Source organism: Salvelinus fontinalis, chromosome 33, assembly GCF_029448725.1.
Source record: "Salvelinus fontinalis isolate EN_2023a chromosome 33, ASM2944872v1, whole genome shotgun sequence".
Classification (NCBI taxonomy): domain Eukaryota; kingdom Metazoa; phylum Chordata; class Actinopteri; order Salmoniformes; family Salmonidae; genus Salvelinus; species Salvelinus fontinalis.
Genome location: NC_074697.1, coordinates 32,707,887 through 32,717,548, shown reverse-complemented (window position 1 = coordinate 32,717,548; position 9,662 = coordinate 32,707,887).

Genomic DNA, 9,662 nt, shown 5'->3' with positions numbered 1-9,662 from the left:
CCTCCTACTCCTCTTGCTCTCTGTCCATTGTTGGCATCCATTGTTCAAAACAGGTAATCTGACCTTTGACCTATTTATAGGCCTATACTACAGTAAAGCAGTGATTGGTTAGTGATCAGTTAAGCTATTAGTGTTTGCACATGTGAGGAGTGTGTGTGTGACCTGGTGAATAAGTGTAGCATTTTGATTGGTTGTGTTTGGAAAAGAAAAGCAAGTCACTTCCTGTTAGATTTGTGTGGTTTAGGTAGAGAATTGTGTGTAGTGTTTTGAAAAAAGTGTTTGCACTTTGAGAGAGAGGTTTCAAAAATCGTGTGACATGAAAAGATTTTGTGTGTAAGCATTTGGAAAAAACTGTAAGTACCTTACTGTGATTGTTTTAAATTAAAATGGTAAAAAAAGAGAGGAAAATTAGCCTCTTAGCAAAGAGCAATTTCTAAAGCAAGAATTTTGCTAGGACTGTCTGTGTCACACCCTGACCATGTCACGCCCCAACCATTGGTTGGGGCGTGATAGTGTCTAGGGTGGGTCATCTAGGGTTTTTTGTATGTCTATGTTGGCCTGATATGGTTACATTTACATTACATTTAAGTCATTTAGCAGACGCTCTTATCCAGAGCGACTTACAAATTGGTGCATTCACCTAATGACATCCAGTGGAACAGCCACTTTACAATAGTAAAGTGGTTCCCAATCAGAGACAGCTGTTTATTGTTGTCTCTGATTGGGGATCATATTTAGGTAGCCATTTCCCTTTTGTGTTTGTGGGATCTTGACTATGTTTAGTGGCCTGTCTGCACTATTTTGTATAGCATTTCGTTTGTGCTTTATTGTTTTGGAGAGTTTTCAGTTTAATTAAAATATGTGGAACTCTACTCCCGCTGCGCCTTGGTCTCACTCATACAACGATCGTGACAGTCTGGGAGTGGTCTGAGTGTGTAGTGGAAAACTGAAAACTAGCTGTTATTGACACAGAGGTGTGAATACTTTGTGTCTTTCTGAGACACAAAGTAGGTGAACAGATGATATCCGCATGTGTGGTTCCCACCGTGAAGCATGGAGGAGGAGGTGTGATGGTGTGGTGGTGCTCTGCTGGTGACACTGTCAGTGATTCATTTTGAATTCAAGGCACACTTAACCAGCATGGCTACCATAGTATTCTGCAGAAATACGCCATTCCATCTGGTTTGCGCTTAACGGGACTATAATGGACAATGACCCAACACACTGCCAGGCTGTGTAAGGGCTATTTGACGAGAAGGAGAGTGATGGAGTGCTGCATCAGATGACCTGGCCTCCACAATCCCCCGACCTCAACCCAAATGAGATGGTTTGGGATGAGTTGTACCGCAGAGTGAAGGAAAAGCAGCCAACAAGTGCTTAGCACATGTGGGAACTCCTTCAAGACTGTTGGAAAAGCATTCCAGGTGCAAATGGTGGAGAGAATGCCAAGTTTGTGCAAAGCTGCCATTAAGGCAAAGGGTGGCTACTTTGAAGAATCTAAAATCTAAAATATATTTTGATTTGTTTAACACTTTTTTGGTTACTACATGATTCCATACATGATTCCATATGTGTTATTTCATAGTTTTGATGCCTTCACTATTATTCTACAATATAGAAAATATACAAAAATAAAGAAAATCCCTTGAATGAGTATGTGTGTCCAAACATTTGACTGTTACTGTATATAAAATATAATTTTGGCCATGTAGTGTCTGTGGACACCTGCTCATCGAACATTTTATTCCAAAATCTTGGGCGTTAATATGGAGTTGGTCCCCCTTTGCTGCTATAACAGCCTTCACTCTTCTGGGAAGGCTTTCGGCTTTCCACTAGATGTTGGAACATTGCTGTGGGGACTTGCTTCCATTCAGCCACACGAGTATTAGTGAGGTCGGGCACTGATGTTGAGCGATTAGGCCTGGCTCACAGTCGGCGTTCCAATTCATCCTAAAAGTGTCCGATGGGGCTGAGGACAGGGCTCTGTGCAGGCCAGTTAAGGACTCCCACACCGATCTCGACAAAACATTTCTGTATGGACCTTGATTTGTGCACTGGGGGATTGTCATGCTGAAACAGAAAAGGGCCTTCCCCAAACTGTTGCCACAAAGTTGGAAGCATAGAATCATCTAGAATGTCATTGTATGCTGTAGAATTAAGATTTCCCTTCACTGGAACTAAGGGGCCTAGCCCGAACCATGAAAAACAGCCCCAGACCGTTATTCCTCCTCCACCAAACTTTACAGTTGGCACAATGCATTCGGGCAGGAAGTGTTCTCCTAGCATCTGCCAAACCCAGATTTGTCCTTTGGACTGCCAGATGGTGAAGTGTGATTCATCACTCTAGAGAACGTGTTTCCACTGCTCCAGAGGCCAATGGTGGCGAGCTTTACACCACTCCAGCCAACGCTTGGCATTGGGCGATCTTAGGCTTGTGTGCAGCTGCTCGGCCATGGAAATAGAGTTAATGAATCTCCTGATGAACAGTTCTTGTGCTGACGTTGCTTCCGGAGGTAGTTTGGAACTCGGTAGTCAGTGTTGCAACCGAGGACTGGCGATTTTTATGCGCTTCAGCACTCAGCAGTCCCGTTCTGTGAGCTTGTGTGTCCTACCACTTTGCGGCTGAGCCGTTGTTGCTCCTCGACTTTCCACTTCACAATAACAACTCTTACAGTTGACCGGGGCAGCTCTAGCAGGGCTGAGATTTGGCGAACAGAGTTGGCATCCTATGACGGTGCCACTTTGAAAGTCACTGAGCACTTCAGTATGGGCCATTCTAGTGCCAATGTTTGTCTATGGCGATTGCATGGCTGTGTGCTCGGTTTTATAGACCTGTCAGCAACGGGTGTGGCTGAAATAGCCAAATCCACTAATTTGAAAGGTGACCACCTACTGTTGGCCATGTTGTGTAGGACAATCACATTTTTGACTGCACTGGGTCTCTTAATAATCTGTGCTTTCTCTGATGCATTAGTTCCCTTTGGCGACGTCATAAGCTATTTGTGTCAATGTAATCTTGCTGCTGGTATTGAGACATTTAAAGGCCATTCATTCATGAATAGGACTGAGTCTGATGCTTCCGTGATGGAAAAGACTCAAACGCACACAGGTGCTTTGACGTGTGAGACACTTTCATTTCTATAGCTTCAGAGGGAGAAAGAATTTCTGTGTGTGTGTGTGTGTGTGTTTGTGTGTGTGCACTCTACTTATGCTTCGGTAACCTAAAAACAGTGTGTTTGTGTGTCTGCCAGGTTAGGTTTTGTAGCATTTGTGTGTGTGTCCTCCTTCCTTGCCTTGACATTTAGCGCTGAGCCAGCAGAAGGGCAACCACCAGCAGGGTTACAACAGAACATACGCATGCACACACACACATAATCCTGAGTCTCAGCAGATATGACAGAGTGGACTGAGTCCCTTGTGCATCACAGGCACCCTGGCCAGACATCTCCTCTTACCTGCCTCATCCTCTCCCTGTGATAGACGTCATACACACAGGCACGTCTCACACACACAAGCAAGCAAGTACGCACGTACATGCATAGACGATGTAGTGATTTCCAAGTAACCAATGATATTGTATCATCATATTATCATTGGACCATTGTTGGTGATGATGCGGATGATGATGATAAAGACGATGATGATGATAAAGATGATGGTAAATGTCGATGCTGATGATGATGATGATGAAGACGATGATGGTGATGATGGTGTTGATGGTGGCGATGATAAAGACGAGGTGATGATGATGAAGACGATGGTGATGGTGATGATAATGATGGTGATGATAATGATGATGATGATAAAGACGTTGGTGATGATGATGATGGTGATGATGATGGCGATGATGGAGGTGATAATGATGATGGTGGTGGTGATGATGATGATGATGATTATGATGTTGGTTGATGATGCTGATAGACGATGGTGATGATGATGAAGACGATGGTGATGATGGTGGTGATGATGATGATGGTGATGATGATGACAAAGACAATGATGATGGTGATGATGACGATGAAGACGATGATGGTGATGATAAAGACGATGATGATGATGATGATGATGATAAAGACGATGATGGTGATGATGATGGTCGTGCCAGCTGGGCCTGGTGACTGGCAGCTGGTGGTGGGCAACATGTCGGCACGACCCCACGCCCCAAATGGTGAGAGGTTCTGGAAGGGCAGGGGAGTGAATCATGCCCCAGAGATATGACAGGCAGGGGAGCAATGACCTGCCTCGTGCTTCAGAGCTGTGTGTGTGTGTGTGTGTGTGTGTGTGTGTGTGTGTGTGTGTGTGTGTGTGTGTGTGTGTGTGTGTGTGTGTGTGTGTGTGTGTGTGTTGCATGCACTTTGCATTTGTGTGTTTTACACACCTGTTTCTGCCTAAACCTGTCTGCCCGCCCGTCTGACTACAGTACTTGTCCTACTTACCTTGTGGTATGTAAGGTCTTATACCTACATTATGCTTTAATAAACATACTGTATGTAACAGTGACATGACTTAACAGCCACAACTGTTTGTCAAAACCAGGGCAATAATAGGAGTTATAATTACATAACCTCTAGAAAACAGCCACTCCTCCATCCCTCTCTCTTGTAGCTGTAGTGCCTGTAACTGTAGTACCCGTAACTGTAGTACCTGTAGCTGTAGTACCTGTAGCTGTAGTACCTGTAGCTGTAGTACCTGTAACTGTAGTACCTTTAGCTGTAGTACCTGTAACTGTAGTACCTGTAACTGTAGTACCTGTAGCTGTAGTACCTGTAACTGTAGTACCTGTAGCTGTAGTACCCATTACTGTAGTACCCATAGCTGTAGTACCTGTAGCTGTAGTACCTGTAGCTGTAGTACCTGTAGCTGTAGTACCTGTAGCTGTAGTACCCGTAGCTGTAGTACCCGTAACTGTAGTACCCGTAACTGTAGTACCTGTAACTGTAGTACCTGTAGCTGTAGTACCCATAGCTGTAGTACCCGTAACTGTAGTACCCGAAACTGTAGTACCCGTAACTGTAGTACCTGTAACTGTAGTGTATGTAACTGTAGTACATGTAACTGTAGTACCTGTAGTACCTGTAACTGTAGTACCTGTAGTACCTGTAACTGTAGTACCTGTAACTGTAGTACCTGTAACTGTAGTACCTGTAACTGTAGTAATTGTAGTACCTGTAGCTGTAGCACCTGAAACTGTAGTACCTGTAACTGTAGTACCTATAGCTGTAGTACCTGTGTGGTCCAGCAGGCGGACTGGAAGACCAATCCCAGCCCCCAGCTTCAGCCCTTTACTTTAGCCCGACGTTAGCCCCCTTATCCCCAGCTCTAGCCCTACTATACACTCTTAGAAAAAAGGGTCCCAAAAAGGTTCTTCGGCTGTCCCCATAGGATAACCCTTTTTGGTTTCTCTGGTAGAACCCTTTTTTGGTTTCAGGTAGAACCCTTTTGGGTTCCATGTAGAACCCTCTGTGGACAGGGTTCTACATTAAACCCCAAAGGGTTATACCTGGAACCAAAAAGGGTTCTTTAAAGGGATCTCCTATGGGGACAGCCGAAGAACCATTTAATGTTTTTTAAGTAACCCCCAGCCCCATATAACCCAAGCCACAGTTGGCCATTAACTCCTCATCTCTGGGCATCTCCAAGTCACAGCTCTCCCTGACAGAGCCTCATGCTCCTGCCCTGACCTTTAGCTACATTCCTCTGCACATAGCAGCCAGTACAAAGGGCACATGCACACAGCAGTCACACACACTAACTGCATAACCCCCCCCCCCCCCCCCCCACACACACACACACACACACACACACACACACGCTACTGCTGACACAGCCACCCTCACACAATCACATTCTATAAGCTGGATAACCCTGGGAGACCAGCTGAGTATTGTGGGATGGAGGTGAGATCCCACTCACAGTTCAAATCAAATCAAATCAAATTGTATTTGTCACATGCACCGAATACAACAGGTGTAGACCTTACAGTGAAATGCTTACTTACAAGCCCTTAACCAACAATACAGTTTTGAGAAAAATAAGTGTTAAGAAAGTATTTACTAAAATAAACTGACATTTAAAAAAATACAAAAAATACTCAATTTAAATAAAAAATAAGAAAAATTGAAAAAAACTAATAATTAAGGAGCAACAATAAATACACAGTAGCGAGGCTATATACAGGGGTTACTGGTACAGAGTCAATAAGCGGGGGCACAGGTTAGTCGAGGTAATTGAGGTAAAAGTACATGTAGGTAGAGATAAAGTGACTATACATGGATAATAAACAGAGAGTAGCAGCAGTGTAAAAATAGGGGTGGGGGACAATGCAAATAGCCCGGGTAGCCATTTGATTGGGGGTAGAAGCTGTTAAGAAGCCTTTTGGACCTAGACTTGGCGCTCCGGTACCAGTTCAGACCCTGACTTCAGACCTCTCTGGACGCACAGGGAGAGGATCAAACAGAGATAGAAAAAAGCAGAACAACAAACTCTGACACGCGCGCACACAAGCACGCGCACACGCACACACAAGCACGCACACACGCACACACAAGCACGCGCACACGCACACACAAGCACGCGCACACGCACACATACACACAAGCACGCACACACACACACAAGCACACACACACGCACACATACACACAAGCACACACACACGCATACATACACACACTTCCCATATGTTCCACAGTGCTGAGGGAACATTACCCCTACTACAGGGCTAGGTTTCTCATGTATCGTCAGTGGTGGAAAGAATACCCAATTGTCATACTTGAGAAAAAGTAAACATACCTTATTAGAAAATTTGTCAAGTAAAAGTGAAAGTCACCCAGTAAAATACTACTTCAGTAAAAGTCTAAAAGTATTTGGTTTTAAATATACTTAAGTATAAAAAGTAATGTAAATGCTAAAATATACTTAAGTATTAAAAGTGAAAGTAAAAGTATAAATAATTTCAAATTCCTTATATTAAGCAAACCAGACAGCACCATTTTCTTGTTTTTTTATTTATGGATAGCCAGGGGCACACTCCAACAAACGGAGCATTTGTGTTTAGTGAGTCCGAGCAGATCAGAGGCAATAGGGATGACCAGGGATGTTCTCTTGATAAGTGCATGAATTTGACAATTTTCCTGTCCTGCTAAGCATTCAAAATGTAACGAGTACTTTTGGTTTTCAGAGAAAATGTATGGAGTAAAACGTACATTATTTTCTTTAGGAATGTGGTGAAGAAAAAGTAAAAGTTGTCAAAAATATCAATAATAAAGTAAAGTACAGATATCCCAAAAAACTACTTAAATACTTTATACCACTGTGTCTCGTCTATGGGACCATGTGACCTACTCAGGTTGAGGAGGAAATAAATGGTCAGTTGTTCTTCAGATTCAGTGAACCAAGCACAGACTTCTGTTAGCTCCCCCAAGCCTACACTTTGGCTTTAGCTCAGTGGGTTTACACAGTCTTGGCTATCTGTGATTTAGATGCACTATTGTAAAGTGGTTGTTCCACTGGATATCATAAGGTGAATGCACCAATTTGTAAGTCGCTCTGGATAAGAGCGTCTGCTAAATGACTTAAATGTAATGTAAACGTCTTGTGGCACGCAGCCGCAGATAACTCAGGGTTCAAACCCAGTCAGTCACTTAAACATGAGCTCCTTCCCAGTGGTAGTGAATGGTACAGTATGAGGACGGGGAAATGTAGGGAACACCTACTGCGAACTCATTCAGCTCATGTATGGAGTCAATACAGCTAATCCCACTGTTTACTTAAAACAAGAGCTTGGACAGCCCACACACCATAAGCTCTACACAGACACACAAAACACACACACACACACACACACACACACACACACACACACACACACACACACACACACACACACAGAAATACGTAATTTGGTTTAAAAGTAGCCTGGGAATGCGTATCGTCCTGGTTCATACACAAACACACAATAACATGCAAAACAATATACAATTCATTACACACACAATTAATAAAACATTCCAATAAAGGAAGCAGAAAAAACACAATTCCAAATCTCTAAGCAGATTCAATTCAATACCTCTGCTCTTCATCATGATCAAATTAAGTGATGATGTCACGCCCTGGCCTTAGTATTCTTTGTTTTCTTTATTATTTTAGTTAGGTCAGGGTGTGACATGGGGAATGTTTGTGTTTTGTTGGTTTTGGGTGTTTTTTATGGAAAAGGGGTTGTTGGGTATAGTATATGGGTTTGTGTTGAATACATGTGTCTAGCGTTGTCTATGTATGTTTAGTTGTCTAGGAGAGTCTATGGTTACCTGAATGAGTTCCCAATTAGAGACAGCTGATTTCGGTTGTCTCTGATTGGGAGCCTTATTTAGGGTAGCCATAGGCTCTCATTGGTTGTGAGTAATTGTCTATGTAGAACGTTTGTAGCCTGTGTGTGTATGTGCACAACGTTATTTAGCTTCACGGTCGTTTGTTGTTTTGTATAGTTTGTATTAAGTGTTTCGTGTTTATTTTTCGTCATCTTTTAAAATAAAAGAAGATGGCTTATTTTCCAACTGCTGCGTTTTGGTCCGTCAATCCGCCACACGATCGTGACAGAATTACTCACCATTATAGGACCAAGCGGCATGGAAAGCGGCAACAGGACCTACCTACACAAGATTCATGGACATGGGAGGAGATACTGGATGGTAAGGGGCCGTGGGCTCAACCGGGAGAATATCGCCTTCCTCGTGAAGAGCTGGAGGCAGCTAAAGCCGAGAGGAGGCGATATGAGGAGGCAGCACGGAGACAAGGCTGGAAGCCCGTGAGTACAACCCAAAAATTTCTTGGGGGGGGCCTTAAAGGGAGTGTGGCGAAGTCAGGTAGGAAACCTGCGCCTACTCCCTGTACTTACCGTGGAGAGCGAGAGTACGGGCAGACACCGTGTTACGCAGTAGAGCGCACGGTGTCTCCTGTACGCGTGCATAGCCCGGTTCGGTACATTCCAGCTCCACGTATCGGCCGGGCTAGACTGAGCGTTGAGCCGTATGTCATGAAGCCGGCCCAACGCATCTGGTCACCAGTGCGTCTCCTCGGGCCGGCGTACATGGCACCAGCCTTACGCATGGTGTCCCCGGTTCGCCTACATAGGCCGGTGCGGGTTATTCCACCTCCCCGCACTGGTCAGGCGACGGGGAGCATAGAACCAGGTAAGGTTGGGCAGGCTCGGCGCTCAAGGGAGCCAGTACGCCTGCACGGTCCGGTATTTCCGGCGCCACCTCCCCGCCCCAACCCAGTACCACCAGTGCCTCCTCCACGCACTAGCTATATGGTGCGTGTCTCCAGCCCTTTACCACCAGTGCCTAAACCACGCACCAAGCCTCCTGTGTGTCCCCAGAGTCCTGTGCGTCCTGTTGCTGCTCCCCGCACTAGCCCTGAGATGCGTGTCCCCAGCCCGGTGCCACCAGTCCCGGCACCACGCACCAGGCCTACAGTGCGCCTCAGCCGGCAGGAGTCTGCCGTCTGCACAGCGATGACTGAACTGCCCGTCTGCCAAGCGCCATCTGAGCCATCCGTCTCCCCAGCGACATCTGAGCCATCCGTCTCCCCAGCGCCATCTGAGCCATCCGTCTCCCCAGCGCCATCTGAGCCATCCGTCTGCAATGAGCCTGCAAAGCCGCCCG